This window comes from Brassica napus, unplaced genomic scaffold (genome assembly GCF_020379485.1).
Source record: "Brassica napus cultivar Da-Ae unplaced genomic scaffold, Da-Ae ScsIHWf_1425;HRSCAF=2013, whole genome shotgun sequence".
Taxonomy (NCBI): domain Eukaryota; kingdom Viridiplantae; phylum Streptophyta; class Magnoliopsida; order Brassicales; family Brassicaceae; genus Brassica; species Brassica napus.
The window spans coordinates 122,085-139,993 of record NW_026014839.1 but is presented as its reverse complement, the minus strand read 5'-3'; the positions used below and the strand labels follow the sequence as shown (position 1 = coordinate 139,993).

At 28.9% G+C, this 17,909-nt stretch overlaps 1 long non-coding RNA gene across 1 annotated transcript; it reads right to left on the bottom strand.

Annotated features, from left to right (window-relative positions):
* Positions 1-8,891: 8,891 nt before the first annotated feature.
* LOC125597321 lies at positions 8,892-9,868 on the bottom strand. Its single transcript, XR_007331611.1, has 3 exons — positions 9,186-9,868; positions 9,035-9,093; positions 8,892-8,953 (listed from the first exon to the last, which is right to left on the bottom strand). It is a non-coding gene; the product is annotated as an uncharacterized LOC125597321 (long non-coding RNA).
* Positions 9,869-17,909: the final 8,041 nt, after the last annotated feature.

The window sequence follows — 17,909 nt, the reverse complement described above, 5'->3', positions numbered from 1 at the left end:
GTATACTAGAGCCGGTCCGCCCTACGGGCGGCATATATTTAATTTGTGATCTAAATTATTATATTTATATAATTTTGTGGTTTGTGTTTTAATTTTGTATTTGCAAGTGATGTGTATGATAATGATTTTTGTCTTTTTGAAAATTTTAGGTGAAAATTGATTATATATGATAAGATGTATTTTGCTTATTTACAATAGTTGTTTTTTATATTGAAGAATTGTGACATTGATATGATGTAAAAGTTTCAAATGGTCTTCATATTGTGTCTTTTTAAAAAAATTAATCCCACTAGAGGCTTTTCCCGGGCTACGCCCGGGATATTCGTATAAGTTTTAATTAAATTAAAAAAAATTACAATAACATTTGAATATAAATTGTTATATATACTACAATCAATTTTAAACTATTAAATTGGTAAGAAATTTAAAATCGTTTGAATTTATTGATTGTCTTGTGTCTAAAATATTTCATATAATTTAACTCACAATTTGTTATTAAAAGAAATCATATATAGAATGATCAGTAAGATGGGTCAAAGTTAAATAAACCTTGTTATACTTTAAAATTCATTTATTTTATTAATTTAGGTTTTGTATAAAGTAATTGTAAATTTAAAACCGATTTAAACTTTGTTTTAACTTTAGAATTATTGAGTTGTAATACCATATTGAGCAGTTTCATAACAGAAATTAAATTGAATTAAAAATTGATCCAAACTAAGGATAATGTTGTTCTCCAAATCAATTCATGAAAATACATCACTACAAAAAAACTGTTGTTTAGCATCATTTATTTTGTATTTTTGCATTAGTTATAAATGATGTAAAATAATTTTGCATCATTTATATAAATGACTCTGAAAGTGGTGATGCAAATAATTCACATCATTTTGTTAATAACTGATGTAAAAATGCTAAATATTTACATCAACTATTATAAATGATGTAAAATATATATCAATTACAATAACTGATATTAATATTTATATCATTTATTAAAATGATGTTAATATTAGCATCAATCAATTAATTGATTTTAATAATTAATTATATCACTTTTGGTAATTGAATAACTAAATTATTATCATGTTTTTTTAATTTTATTAATATTTATACAAAATTAATATTAAATTGATAGCAGTAAATAAATAAATTAAATACTTTTATTAATTGTTAATTATTTCTTATTGTTCTTTTCATTGATGTTACAATTAAAAATAAGAAAATTACAAAAACAAGAAAACAAAAGAATACAATTAAAAAAAACAGATAAACATAGTTCGCCGTAAGAGTTCTTCGATCAAGCTTCTTCTTCTTCCAATTCTCTGTATCTTCTGCTCTTGGTTGTAGGGTTTTAGGCTAATAGTTTCTTCTACAAATAAAACCATAATCATCATCACTCATATAAGAAAATACCGATTCATAGACAAAAACAATATAAAGAAAAGTTTGCATCAGATTGTCACTATTGACTAACCTTAACCAATGGTTCCTGAGGTAAACAATAATAGACTTCACGAAGGTTCCAAGAATATGATTTCAGATCTGCAGATTCAACCTCTCTTAAACTGTGGTAAGGAATTGTGTGTGGAAGAAAAGACTTTGCAAAAAAGATGTAAAGGATCGTTGCTTTTATTCAGTTGATTTCTTATTAGAAGGAAACATGAACTAGTGGTGAGATAAAATAGGAGATATTGCTATATTTTTGGTAACAAACATATAGATTTTTAATGGTTTACAATTTTCTTTACAAAACAAATTAACGCAGTACATATATAAGATTAGCTATTAACATTTATTAGTTAGGTCGAAAATTCTAAATAGAATTAAAAAAAAAAAAGATTAGCTATTAACATTTATTAGTTAGGTCGAAAATTTAAAATATTAGTTGTAAAAAAAAATAGAATAATTTCTTTCTTTTAATTAAATATGTATTCTAGTGAGTATAAAAATTTTTTTTTTTAAATATAGATTTTCAGATTCTTTATTTAGTCAATATATATGTTATATTTTTAATATTAAAAATATCAATTAATGTAGCTTATTTATTAAATCAATTCAAAATTATTTATCAAAGCATAAAAAATCGTTTATAAGCAGAAATGATCTACGTACATATTAGTAACTAATGAAAATTATGTTAGTATCATTTTTATCATTGATGTCAAATTTGCAACATTTATTAAAATGATGTTACTTTTGAATCATTTTAATAAGTGATGTTAATACAAATTAATAAATGTATCGATCATTTAATTGATGTAAACTCATATTTTCTATCATTTTTCAAAAAGTGATGTAAACTAATAAAGATTTGCATCAATTTCATTCAATCGATGCCAAACAAGTTAATAACCGCATCGTTTGTTATGACTGATGTTAGAACAGATATTTTGTATCATTTCCTAATAAGTAATTCTAAATAGTATCATTTATTTTTGTGATTCTATTTAAGTGATGTAATATGATCCTTTTTTTGTAGTGCATAATAAATAAAAATTATAACAGACCAAACCAAGTTTAAGATAATTTTTTAAATAAACCATCACCGAAACTTTATATTTAAATCATATAAACCAATAACAACTCTTTAAATTAAAATATTCCGGCCTCGTCACAAAGAGATTAGTCTTTACTTTTATGTTGATTTCTACCTTTGGTTATTTATTTTAAAGTTATAATCTGGTGTTCTTTAAAAATTTATATATGGTGAGGATTTAGTTTAATATTCACAACTTTTAAATTACTTATGAAGATTGTTGTTGAATGAATATAATTTGAAGAAGTGGTCTAAGTCTAAATCATTTAACAACTCTCCATGATGTGTTTGAGTCTCCATTTTACACTCTTTTCATCGTAACTGTTACCAATGAATGTGTTCAAACTTTCAATCATCGTAATTACTACCAATTTCCGCGTTTAATTTTAGACTGACTACATATGTTGTTTTGAGCCCAGTTATTCATCGTACCATGTTACAAAAAGAACATACGAATTATTTGAAAAATGTAATCCATTGGAACAAATTGACAGTGATTAGTATCCAATATATGGTGTAAGATTAAATACTTTCAACGGCGGGCAAGTCTCACACACTATCTTCCTAAATTTTTTATGCTTTTTTTCTGCTAAAATTTGGTGCAATTGTCTTTTTAAGTTCTTTATGTATCTTAGCTAATTTATTAGTCAAATAATTTATAAGAGGTTCCCAACTTGGATTTTGATATATAAACTTTTTGTGTATATATGGTCTTGAAAATCTTCAGAAACATTTAATCTTTCTATCTTTTTGTGCAAAGATCACTTTGTCCCCAAACAATATCTTCTTCTTCTGAGATTCTTCCAGACATCAGCAATAACTCAAGAGAGAGAGAGACTAAAAGCTTAAAAATCACGAAACTTAGTGGATAGTTATTAGAAACCTAAAATAAAGATTAAAAAAAGCTGCAATGGTTGCCATGTGCCCCGGAGAGGCAGCAAGAATTACATTCTCCGACCATGTATTCAATGGATAGAAACAGCTGAAGCTCAGGGATACGCGTTGCTAAATCATTTAGACTCCCTTGTCCATGTCATTTAGCGCCATTAATTAATTTGACAAATACTTTTGAAGATTGAGTATCATTGTATCTAGAGGGAATTTATTGGAAACTGTTTCGGGTTTATCAGTTAACCCATGCAAAAAAAATTAAGTCTTCAACAATCTAGAAATAACTTTGATTTAAAAAGAAAAGGACTAAACAAAAATATTGCTATAGATCTTTTACAACTCCCGAGCACAGAAAGGAGTTTGTTTTTTAAGTTATTACCTCAGAAGCTGGGATCTCTATGTTTACAGATGACCCAAGCTTAACGACAACTTCAGAAACAACTTCGTTGGAGAATCAGCTTCGTTGGCGAATTTGGTATCATCATCTCTTTCGTTACCACCGTACTGAACCAGGATCTCCTCTGCAAGAAAGTACCTTCATCAAGCCACAATGCATTAATGTTATGGTAAAGATTGACTTTTAGAGCATAGTATGGGGTTCTTACTTAGAAGAGTCTTTGTGACATTAGCTGGAGGAGTCACAACAAACTTGCTCTTCGTTCTTCGTGTTAAGAATGGAGAGAGGAGAGTGCTGCCAGCTTAGAACCCATTATATAACTAAGGCACAAGATCAATACATCTCAAGCTAGTTTGTAAAGATCGAGCCTTTTGGATTAGGTTCCTCTTTGTTCCATGAGCTGTGTGTCTTCGTCCAACATCGTCTCCAGATTCTCCTTCTGCACCATTTATTTTATTGAATCATTAGAAAGTGCTTTCCATATTCAATATGAAAGGGTAATAATATTTTTTTAGTTCTTTCCTGTCGACATGAGCATGGAAGAAGTTGAGGGATATCATTACTATGGAAGCATTAAGAAGTTGGGTGGTAATATGGAATACAATTTGCTTACTCTTTAGGTTGTACGTGTACCAACAATCTCCTTCCCCGTGATCATGTCAAGGACTGGACGTTGCCGGAGATGATGCCCAACGATGAGCTTCATGTGCCGAATAAATCTAAAACATTAATGCACCTAATACAAAACGGGGAGGAGAGGTCAGAACTGTTGGGAAATATTCAATAGATCTCTTTTGTGGAGACCAGTTTCATCCCATCTATAATTCAATTCTCAATTTTATAGTCTATATGTAATTATACTACAATATAATTGAATTCCATTTTATTAGTTTAGTAAAACCGTATCTGATTTTTTAATTTAAAAATATTTGCATCATTTATATGGTTTTAGTAGAACCATCTAACAATATTCCCAAAATTCTCCAAAACTCTTAATAGTTTTTTTAACATTTTAGAAAACATTAATTTGTCTTAAAAAAAATCTATCAAGCTGATCAACGTTGATATTTTTATTTAATATTATTTTTAAAAGGGGTAAATTTTTATGAATTTTTTTCCTTTGTAAATAATTTTATCTAGGCTATGTATTTTAAAAATAGAGATAAAATTTGTAAATGAACGAAATTATTTTTTAGAAAGATAAAAAAAAAACAATTTGTAAAACGAACAAAGAGGTTGAAGTTTTTCTTTTTCTCTCTAGCTTTTATCTTCTTGATGTTTTTTATCCGTCCTTTGAAGTGATTGCGTATTTGATTGAGCTGTCAAAGTAAAATTTTGTTGCGAGTGAAAAAGCGAGTTCAAGATGATTTTAAATATTTTGTGCTTTATTTTTTTGTTCATAATAATTTGCTAACGTAATTACTTCTGTTTCTAATTGAAAGCTTGCAAGTTATGGAAATTTGATGCATGAGGGTGGCCATAATAATGCAGCCGTGCCGCTTCTAATTTTGGTCCATTCTGCATTATACAGGTTTGGTAGAAACAACATCCTGCTGTAATATATTTATTAAAAACAACGGAGTTGTTCATTTAGCTCACTAAACAAAATATTATAATATTCTGTTCGTAAACAAATCACATAATAAGACGACAAAAGATGTAACGGTAGTATGTTATGGTGTTAATGGCATAGAGACGACCAAAAGATATATCTAGAGATATTATGCCCATATACTAAGGGGGAAAAGAAAATCTAAAATAGTAAAACCAAATATTGTGTCGCAAAAATGAAAGCTAGGTTTGATAAGTCGAAAATGAGAAGAAATTAAAGCCCACACATAAGCACACTGCAAATGAAAGAAAAACTTGAAGCCCATACGTAATTGAAGCCCGTCTGACGTGTAAAAATGCTTATCTCTGATTGGTTCGAATATAAATGCTGACGTGGCACGTTCCCTGCACTCCTTATTCGGCTTTTAGTAGTGTTAGATATTCGGTGTTATTTGTTGTTTGTAATATTTTAGGCTCATAAAGATTGGATTGTGGGTAATTTTTTTGTTTATGTTATAAGAGTAATTACTGTTTATGTTGAAATCATAGTCTGTCGACATGCTATTAGAATGGAAGAGTTGATTATTTGAAGTTAGATAAAGTAGAATGTTATCTTGTATGCAAAAAAACGAAGTAAAGCAAAACTAATCATAATAAAAAAAAATATTAAAACTGGAAAATCTGAAAACTGAATAATCGTTGATGAGTATAGGCACTTGTTACTGTAAAACCAACTCTAAAAATTCTCCATTTATTTATAGTAATAACAATCACTGTATTGAGTTTCCAGATGATTGGGATGACACTTTTTGTATAGATTAAGTAGATATTTTTTTACTCAGTCTCATACACACTGACTTTAATGGTTAGTGTACCTAAATATTAGTGAAATTAAGGGGAAAAAATAGAATAGTTAAATTTAATATTTATTCTATGAATTTTCATTTGTTTGGTTTATATGATTAATTTGGTAATTATTTAATTATTGATTCATGTTTTGTTAAGATTAGTGGAGAATGATAATTGTTATGGGATAATTATGTGGGTTGAGACTTGAGATTCTCTATTTTAGTTGCTTTTATGATTTTTTATTTATTTGTTGAATGGGAATGAAAGATGTTTTTGTGCACGACATTATAAAGTACGTTATTACAAAATTCAAATCTCAATGAAGAAAATAATATAAATAAATTTATATATTAAATTTCTTTTCAATAAAATTTTAAACTAACATTAATCTCAATGTTTACTATATATTTTATTATTTTTTAAAAAAAATATATATATATATATATATTCTGAGAAAGAAAATTATATCTTTATCATTAAAAATACATGAAAAGTTATTTGTTTCACTTTAATATAGAGATTTGTTATATTTTGAATTTGATAGTAAGTACATTGAATTTTTAAAAGTATAGTTGATTGTGCTTAACATGGGAAGATGAATAATTTTTATATGTTTATTTCTTGAAATTTAGTATCACTTTCTCTTTTATACTTATTCTTAGAAAATTATTAATTTAAATAGTTAATTATTAAAATAAAAAATCATTTATATTATGTGGGAAACATAAACAAACCTTCCTTCATCCCTTGATAATCACAAAACAGACGTTTCTGTATATGGTTCCAAGTGTTTTTTTTAAATCATGGGCCGGTAATCTTTTTCAGCCTATTAAGTCTCATTTCATATAAAAGATCTTCTATTCTCGTAACATTATTTATTCTAGACCTAGTTATTATGAACTTTGTTCATCTAGCCTCTTTTGCGTTTGGCCCAAACTCATTTAACCTAATTTGTACATCGTTATCATCGTCCTCTCGCGAAATCAAATCGTTTTCTTCTGCAAAACTAATATAATCTTTACAAAGAACTCATTTTATAAACAACCCACCTTCCTTTTTTGGTTAAAAAAACATGTTCTTCTATCCATCCATAATCACAAAACATGAATACCAATTTTCATTTGATCCAAAAAAAATAATACCAGTTTTCTTGATATACATGTTAAATTGAATCATTAAATGGCGAAGGAGGTGGAATGATCATAGGGATTAGCGGCGAGGGACGACGAAGAACCACCGCCTATTCTGTGTTTTGATGCGGAGGAGCTGACCAAGTGGTCTTTATACAGAGCCTCTGTCTTGGAGTTCTTAGCCACTTTTCTCTTCTCGGCGCCACTGTTTTGACTGTCATCGGCTACCAGATTCAGTCCGATACTAAGGCTGGTGGCTACCACTGTGGAGTCGTCGGAATCCTCGGCATCTCCTGGGCTTTTTATGGCATGATCTTCATCCTTTATACCAGTTCGATTAATATCTTTCTTAATGAAATCGAAACAGAAAATAAGAAAGGTTTACTGCCAGATCTGATTTAATCTTGAAGAGGAGCATGTCGACACCGGACTTCGGCGTTGGTGTTACATTGAACTTCGAAGGTGGTGTTACAACGTCCTGTCTTCAAAGCCGCTAGCGACCGGAAGAGGTTGCCATTCCGGATCATGGGATTGCAATGGTTTAGAAGAAAGCGATGAATCTCACAGCTCCAAAGTTGCTTATTTATAGGCTCAGATCGGCAAGCAAAAAGTCGAGAGCTGTATGAGACGTCATGGGTTAAGTGGTTCGACGATGTTAATGACAACATTAATTTTGTTCATTGAATCAAATCGACAACCGTTACCGTCTTGACTACAAAGGTATTGGACAGAACATCTAACGACATGAAGGCGGCGAGGTCATTTAACGGGGAGAAAGAAGAAGTGAGTTAACTGCACGAAAACACATTCTTAAGAGCCACATGCCAGCTTCACGGAACTTGATTTTATGACGTGTAATCCTATGTGTACCATCTGGGAGTGAAGCAAATCTCTACTTTATATAATTAGATATATATATATATATATATATACTGAGTATGTCCTTTATCATCCAATCCATCAATGTATCACTCAAATCAGTACCTGCAGAAATATAATCTTAATTTCAAGAGATGCAAACCAGGGATTTAGAATAACGAAGATAAGACTGAAAAGAAAAATTATTCATCCAAGTATATTATGTTTCTAGGGCATAAGTAGCTTAAATAAGAAACCAACAAAAAGATTGTGCCATATCATAAAGATTGACACAGATGGAAAGTAAACCCATAAATCACAAACCGCTCCAGTATTAAGCCGCTCCTCACAAACCTGTGAAAACAAACAGAGTAATACAATGTCTCTCAGATGTGTGGAGTACCAGAGAAACTGGGTAGAAACTTGATGATATGTAAAGAATGGTGAACTATGACATGAAAAGGTGACTGGATTCTTACCTTCTCAACTATCTGTTCCATTTGAGCAGCCCTCAAAATAACATCCTCTACGCACTCTTTAAAGGTTCCAACAGGGAAACAGGAGCAACTATAGTAAAAAAATACATTACCACAATCTGGAAGATTAGCATCATCTCGATGACACTCACTAAAGAACAAAGGTAAAAGTAGATGGACTTCAAAGCATTTTAGATGGGACTTACTTCTCTCGAGAGAGTGGGAAAACAATATTTGACTAAGCACCATTTCTCTAGCCTCCCTATACAAATGTTCCAATCAGAAAATAGATTAGTTCCAAACTTGTAATAATATTAAACTAATAGACAGCCACAATGCAAACCTTTCAGCATCATCTGGTGATCTCCGTTGATTTACGTTCTGTTGATTGACATTCTTCCCCTGCTAGTCAGGTTGGTTCACGATGAGATAAAAATGTAACTTTTCCCAGTTATAAGAAAAAACTGGCATAAGTAAAGGTAATAAATAGTTACAGTGCCATGTCGAGATGCCATCTCTAGCAATTGTATGTCTAATATCTTCTTGTTCAGAACCAGCCTACACAGAAGAAGTAGAAGAGGCAGATCAATAAAAGATTAATTTTGCAAAGATCGTAAGTCTCAAATAAGAACTATTTTTTGGCTTAACTTGCTACAATGCTTTGATTGCTGTAAACTTATCTATCAAATGATCAAGGACGTTGATCCAATTTTGAACCTGATTGGGCTGTTTCTATGGCTCAGCCGTCGTTACCAGTATCGGGATCCACGCGGCCGAGGGGTAGCTTTTGGTTGCGTTGCTAATCCATTGATTTAAAAAAAAGAAACGAATTTGGGTGAAGAATAAAATTGAATATATGATTCAAGAATGTTATTTGATGAGTAGGAGTGGGTGGTGAATCTGGTGATTAATACACAAAACGGAAATTTGCAGTGAGTCAAATCAGTTCAGATGAAGTGGAAGAAATGGGATGACGGTGACAGGATTTGAGTTCTCTTGGGCTCATTAACGATGAACCATTTAACATGTAGCCCATATAAGTTACTCGACTCATAGGAGTGACGTGGCGTTAGAGAACTTTATGATTGGCTGATTAAATTGAAGGACGTGGATACCCTAGCTGATAAGTACTCCCTCTGTTCCTAAATATAAGATTTTTTAGGTAAAACACACTTATTAAGAAAGTTATTTTTTATCTAAAAAATATCATTAAATCTTTAAATTAAAAACTATTCAACCAATTATAAAATAGAACTATTAAATTTGATTGGTTACACAGTTTTTGATAAAGTTAAAGATACCTAGAAATATGAGAACATCCTACATATTGGAACATAAAAACTATTCTAAACATCCTCTATTTAGGAACAGAGGGAGTATATCTTGCTTTTAGTATAGTATAGATTTTTTATTTTTTTAAATTTAAAATTATATCTTAAAAATTCCACCTTTTAACTTTAAATCCTAAATCTAGAATATTTAACCATCGAATAATTTTTTTTGTTATAAGATTTTAGGAAATAATGCAAAATTGACCTTATATTTATACATAATCTCAAAATAAACCTTCTATTCATATGTAATTGCAAAATAAACCTCATAATTACAAAATAATAAACTTGCAGATTTGGATTGGTTATGGAAACACTGATCAACACAAAATGTATTAACTTACAAAATTATAAAACGGATAATATTAGAATTACATATATTTGTCTGTTATAATTTTTTTTTTAAAAACCTAAATCTCGCATTTTTAAATCGCAGATCAAATTATAGTTATAATTTATACCAGTTAATTTATTTGGTTTTATCGTTTTGGATAACCATATTTTTTACGTCAAACTTAATAAAATCTCATATGCCCTCCATTATTTAGGGGAAACCATTTTGATGGTATTTTTCATCTTTACCACCACTAAAGAAACATTTTCAAAAATACATTATTCATTAAGTGGCAAAAGACTCTTATATCTTTGTTCTCTATATATATAATAAATTACTATTTAAAAAAAAAAGTTTTTGAATTATACTTTTTCAAATTCAAACTTCTTTATAATATTTTCTTTTGAATTTTTTTTTTCAAAATTTCTTTTTGAAAATCGAAACTTAGGTTTGAAACTATTCTTAAATTTTTCTATTTTTTAAATTTTTATTTATATATTTATTAGAATTCTAAATATGGTATTTGTGAGAATTTCCTCATTATTTACTTGGTTCATGTTTGCTTTAAAAATTAGCTGACGCTAGTAATAGACTATCTAAAAATAAAAACAAATTTTTTCCACACAAAGAATTATAAATACTGCATATTGATAATTCATTACTCTTCATATATCGCAAAATGAATAATTTTCTAGCTTTTCTGTTAGTTATTACTATGTGTTATGGATTGAATGAAGCTTGCAAAACTAGCCGCATAGTAATTTCTAACGGCATCTGGGAAGGTATTCCTCTTGAAATCCATTGTTATTCCTGGGGACGAGAGACCCGTGATTGGGGAACACAAACTATACCATACAATAGTAGTGTTAGTTTTGAGTTTGTCGCTGTTCTGAATAGAAAAAGAAGAACAAAATATGTATGTGACTTATGGTACCAGGATGCAATAGAACCTTATCTTAAAATAAAACATTATCCTATGCTTGAAGTATTTCGAGCAGGCCATACAAGAAAATGTGGCCAATTTCGTGAATGGGGTACAGGAAAGCATGGGATTTATTTCAGAAGAAAGTATTCTCAACGGTTGGGATGGGCGCTTAACTGGTTTACGCTATACCCCAAAGAAACATAAGTTTTTCCCTAAAACTTTTCACAATATTTAAGTAAGTTCGTTGTTTGTATTTAAAAGAACTAATCCTAAGCGGTATTAGTAATGTGCTATATAATATTTAGCAAAATATCATAAAGTGAAAATATATTTAATACTTATGTATATTATTGGTTCAATACTGTAAATAATAGAGTAAATTGAGTCAAAACCCATGAAAGAAGCCCAAATTAAGTGTAATACGTAAATTTTTATTTTATGCTATTTTTTTGGGTCCCACTTTAAGGTTGAACAAAATAGGAGTATGCCGGTATCTCTTATATATTAATTGAGAAACATTATAATTTTTTGGTAGCCACGTGTCATCACTAGGTTGATTCTTAGAATCATTAGAAAAATAGATTGGTCAATCTAATTATATAATAAGTTTTTTTATTAAACTAAACATAAATTCATTATTAATGTTCTTTATTAATTTCTTAAATAAAAGTTACGGAATTTTCTAATGTGGCTAATGTATATATGGCAATGAATGATTTTGAAGATTTGATAAAAATTAGTGTATCTTCTATCATATTTGCTTAATTTTAAAATATTAAAATAAATTAAACAATCACAATAACCATCTAATAAAAATTTAGATTTTTTTGTATATGTTATATTTTGAAATTTTAAAAACGACTATAAATTACTAAAATTGTTAAAAGTCTCACATTCAAATTTTGTGATCCATAGTTTAAATTTTTTTTATGACAAAATACAAAGGATTACAAAATCATATAAGTAAAAAGTCTAATTTAATTAATCTTTATATATATATATATATCGTTTTAAATTAAACTATAAACCCTATAGAATACATAAATATTTTAGTTTCGAAACTTACTTTGAACATTTTTTTGATAAAAGCTTTGAACGAAAACTGACAACTTTACTTTTTTAAATTTTTTTTATAAATTATCATTAATTTAAAGTTTTAGCTATTAAAGATACAAATGGTCAAAAACACCAGATGAGTAGAAAATATCATTTAATAGGCATTAATATTAAAAATATACTATGTATGTTAATATCATTTAAATTTAATTACATATCCTATCAAATAAAAAATATTGTTTAGATTAATAAAATTGATTTACATTTTCGTACCAATTTAATTGTATATGTAATAGTTACTGACTTTTGATTATTCAATATATATCTATTATTTTATAATATGTAAAAATATATAATACATAAAATAATTTTTATATAAAATTTTTATTCCGCGCTAGGCGCAGATCTTAACCTAATTCATTAGTAAAAGGCGAAAGAATAGTTCGCTTTATGCTATTTTTGGAAGAGAGACTTGCGTACATTTATTCGTTTTCTCCTTTCTTTTTTAAATGTACCAAATTTTTCATAGAAAATATTTTAATATCCCCTATATATTAATCATGGAGCATTGTTAAAATGAAAAACTTAAGGAGCATGGTTACATGTCAAACTGAGAGCATTCCTCAGCCTTTTTTTTAATTGGACCAACTTTACTAGGATTATTAAAAAAGTAACATTAAATGAACCACTTAATACTTTATTATATATCATTAAATTCGAATATGAAAAAAATAACCATTTAATTATTTCCTTTTGATATTTGGTTATTTAATGTATTAAAACATGATTATTTTTATAGAAAGAAAAATTGGAAAAGGAAGATGAACCGGAGAGATTCTGGCAAATTGTATACATATTTGTATATATAATGTTACATAATAGTTTGAGTAAAATTTGGTTGCATAACTTTTTTCTTTTTTTTTATTAGCTTTACCAGCAGAAAATGATTTCAATTCTCCCATTGAAGATTTAAAAGAAAAGTGTATGTTTTTAGTTCAGCCCATTTGAATTTATTTTAGGCTTAACATAAATTTTGAAAATCTATAAAATGGACTGAATAATATTGAATGTAATATATAGAGAAGTTCCCTAAGATAGCCTTTTTTTTTAAGTTTTTGTCAAAAAAATAGCCTTCAATGAAGTAAATGACCAAAATAAGTTTTATTAAAGAATAAAAATGTATTTTTACCCTAGGGTTAACTAATATAGACTTAGGATTTAGAGTTAAAGGGTGAGGATTTGGGGATATGGTTTCAAATTTTTTAAAATAAAAAAGTTAAAATTAAAATTTTCAAAATAAAAAGAGGCTATTTTGTTCATTTTTGTTTTTGAGGGCTATTTTGTGACAAAAACTTAAAAATATCTATTTGAGAGAATTTCCCTTTTATATATGTAAAATCAATTATGATGAGGTAAACAAAAAAAAAAGCAAACTCATTTTTTATACAATTACCACTAATAAATTTCTAAAATAAAAGGAAAATTGCTACAAATACCCAATTCATAGTACCATTTTTCATGTTTACACTAACCACTTTTACTTTCACTTTTAATGAAGGATAAAAAACACTTATACACTTAGGTGGTGTTATTGAATTCATAATTTCAATAGAATTTAACGGAATTCTAATTTAAAGGAAAATCCATTGTTATTGGATTGGGTATTTGTTAGATGGAATTTGAAATCAACTAAAATCACCTGTTATTCAATTTTCATTTGATTATGTTAGAATTCATTTTTCTTGGATTTTAATGGACTTCTGTATCAAAAATAGAGTAAAACAAATACAGGCATTTTGCTTAATATTTTGAAGGAATTCAACTGTAAAACAAAAACTAGAGCACGGCCACCAACATAATAAGTCCAAAAACTAGAGCACGGCCACCAACAAAACAAAAACTCTTTTTGTGTGGAAAACGTTTGCCTTTATTCCAGATAGTCTATTAATGGTGTTAGCTAAATTTGAAAACAAAATAGGAACCAAGTAAAATAATTGGTCACTATAGATTTTACTCAGGTTAATGTCGAAAGCATGGTTATCCAAAAAGAATAAAACTAAATAAATTAACTGTTATAAATTATAAGTCACCAAAAAAATAAAGAAAACCAAAAATCTAAAATATGTGGAATTTGATTACTTTTAACAATATTGAAAACTAAAAAGTTCAACTACATGTAACTTTTGCCAAACATCAACCAATATCTTTATCAAATGTTAGTTGTGGTGAACTTAATAAAAAAACTTATTCTATCACACATTTTAGTTTCAGAGACACTAATTACTTTCTTCATCTGTTTGATTATATGGTCCAAATCGGGATATAAAAATTAAGTGGAATAGTCTATTCCTACTCATTCCTTAAAAAATGCACCATTTATGAGGAATTTTGCTGCGTTTGATTCCTTATCATTCTTTGAATTTTAAGGAACTGTAGAAGAAAAACATTCCTTATCAAAATGGATATGGAACAAAAGGAATAATATTCATTTTCATTCATTTTGTTTTGTACCTATTCATTCCTTTCTTATTTATTTATATTCATATTTTAATGGTCACCAGTTAGAGCTATAGTAATAACAAACAGAAACACTATGAAATTATTCTTTTTTTTGTGAGATATAATTTTTGAAGTAATTAAATTATCTATCTGTTGTATTTATAACTTTTTTGGAAAACGTTTTCCTTTATTTTTAGATAGTCTATTAATGGTGTTAGCTAAATTTCAAAACAAAATATGAACCAAGTTAATGAATTGGTCACTATATATTTTACTCAGGTTAATGTAGAAAGTATGGTTATCCAAAAACAAATTAATGAACTGTTATAAATTATAAGTCACCACAAAATAAAAGAAACCAAAAGTCTAAAATATGTTCAACTACATGTAACATGGAATATGTTTAAAAAAAAACAAAAAGTCTAAAATATGTGGAATATGATTAATTTTAACAATATTGAAAACTAACAAGTTCAACTACAGTAACTTTTGCCAAATATCAACCAATAGCTTCATCAAAGGTTAGTTGTAGTAAACTTAATAAAACAAACTTATCAATCACAAATTTTCGTTTCAGAGCCACTAATTATTTTCTTCATTTGTTTGATTCTAATTTGTGTTGGTCTACGTCTTTTTCTCCTTGGGAAAGACAGGTGAAAGGTTCACTCTCCTCAGAGTTTCTTAAGTAGCAAATGAGAAACTGATACTTACAAAACCTCACTTACAAAACCACCCAAAAGATTATCGATTCTCTCTGGTTCTTGATCATTTAGGCTTCTACTAAATTGGTTATAGAAACAGTTGAGTTGTTTGCTTGTTGGTGGATGGAAATGGAATAGTGGTAATGTCTGTTTCTATTCTGTTTGAACACTTGATTTACGCTAGATGCAATCAGCTTGCTCCTTGCAAACAAGACACAGACACTCCTTGAAAAATTCTGGGTACTTTGTGATCAATATACTCTTAAAGTCTTGAGGCAAACCCTTTGCAGACTGAACAAACTCAACCTTTTCCGAAGACACTCAACAATATATATAATCATTAACCACATAAGCGTGATCGAGTGGTACGGCGGCCTTGGAAAGATACTACGCATCTCAAATTTGATATCTACCAAAATCAGATTTACCCGTTTATGTGGCCAGATGACATGAATATCTATTATCCATTGCGATGGGTCCCTCTTGTGCGGTGACCATGTCCCCAGAATTAGTAGGTTCGGCTTCGGCCAGCCAGATATCCCTGAAGTAATATATACTAGGGGTTGGCCCGCCCTACGGGCGGGTGAGTTTACAACAAAATAATTTTGAAACAGAGGATCTACTGACTCAAAAGAAAGAAACATAGTTGAAAGCTAAAGATAGAGAGAAAATGTCGCTGAGGATTTTGTGCAAATCCGAAGCAGTTGAGCCGTCCTTGATAGCTGTCATCAGTCTACTGAGTCTGACTCAAAAGAGATTTGCTTGAAATCCAACGATATCGCAGCCTCCATTGCTGCGAGAAGAGCCAACCCCTCCGCCACAAGGGTGATTTAACATTTGAAAAAGTTAGGGATCCAGCACAGAGGTGCTCCTTCCCATTGATTAGAAATTGCCAAGCTACAACAGCTTGCCGCCCTTCCTTATTCCATGCTGCATCCGATCTGCAAACCACCTCCCTAAACCGGTTTGGCACCCTTCCTTATACAATTTGAAATGCAGATCATGTATGCTATTGGTTTTGATGTGGTTTTCATAGTTTATAAAAAAAAAATTTGAACTTTTTCGAGATTTTTTTTATATTTTTTCAAAATTTCTTTTTGAAAATCGAAAATTATGTTTGAAACTATTTTTAATTTTTTTATATTTTTAAGTATTCATTTATATATTTATTAGAATCTTAAATTTCACATTCCAAAAATGATGGTAAAAGTGATTAGTGTAAACATAAAAAGTGGTAATATGAACGTGGTATTTGTGGTAATTTCCAATTTTTTATTTGGTGAACATAAATCGGCTAATATGTTTTATTCGCGCAATACGCGTATTTTGTTTTGAATTATAATTTTAAAATGATTGAATAGGTATATCAGATCAAGTATATGTTTTTGCTTATAAAAATAGCAGTTATCTTATTTTTATGATTGAGTATGACGAAAATGAACCCGAGATTATTCACAGAAAATGGTTTTAATAGTAGAGTTTGTTAGCATTAAATCATCATTTCTTCTGGTGATATGCTTTTTCTTTTGAGTGTGTTGCCAGGTAAAATAAGTTGTTTTGAGGGAACTCATTTAACCGATTTCTTTGTTTGCATTATGTTAATTATTTGCAATTAGTTTATTTCTCTGGCACGATATGAAGTTAAGACATTACTTGAATTGAACAGGATTGTTCTATAGGTTGTTCTATAGGTTCGTACCTCTGAACTTGGGTAGTAAACCCTTTCTCAAATAAAAAACATGGATGTAAATTTTTTTATGAAAAGTAACATGGCAGTTTCATCAATTTGAGATAATCAATAAATATATGTCGAGTCATTTAAAAACATCAAATTGATTTTCTTCAGAGAGTAATAATTTTACAATAGTTTTTATCAATACATTATTATTAACGAAATTTAAAAGCCCTTGTGGTATTTATCAATGATTAACATCACCACATCTTCAATTCAGAAACACTAAACTGATGGAGTTACTCGTGATAGAATGAACAAAGACAGTGCCGTGCAAAGAGTTTTAGGGGCCTAAGGCAAGTTTTAAAAATAAATTTATTTATAATTGTAATAAAAACAATTTTTTAATATGATATATTATTTTCACCAAATACACAAGTCTAATACTGTAAAAGAATAAGTTTATAACGTAAATATATTATATTATGTCATATAGAAAAAAATGCATAAATCCAAAAAGTGAGTTAATTAATTTTCGTAGAAATGTTTTTTTTAATAAGTCTAAACCACTATACTAAAAATTATTTTAAATTTTGGGGCCCTAAAAATAGTCATATTAATCGGGGGCCTGAGGCGAATGCCTTTTCCAATACACTGTAGGCACGCCTCTGAACAAAGATCAAGGTTCTTTCCCCCAGAC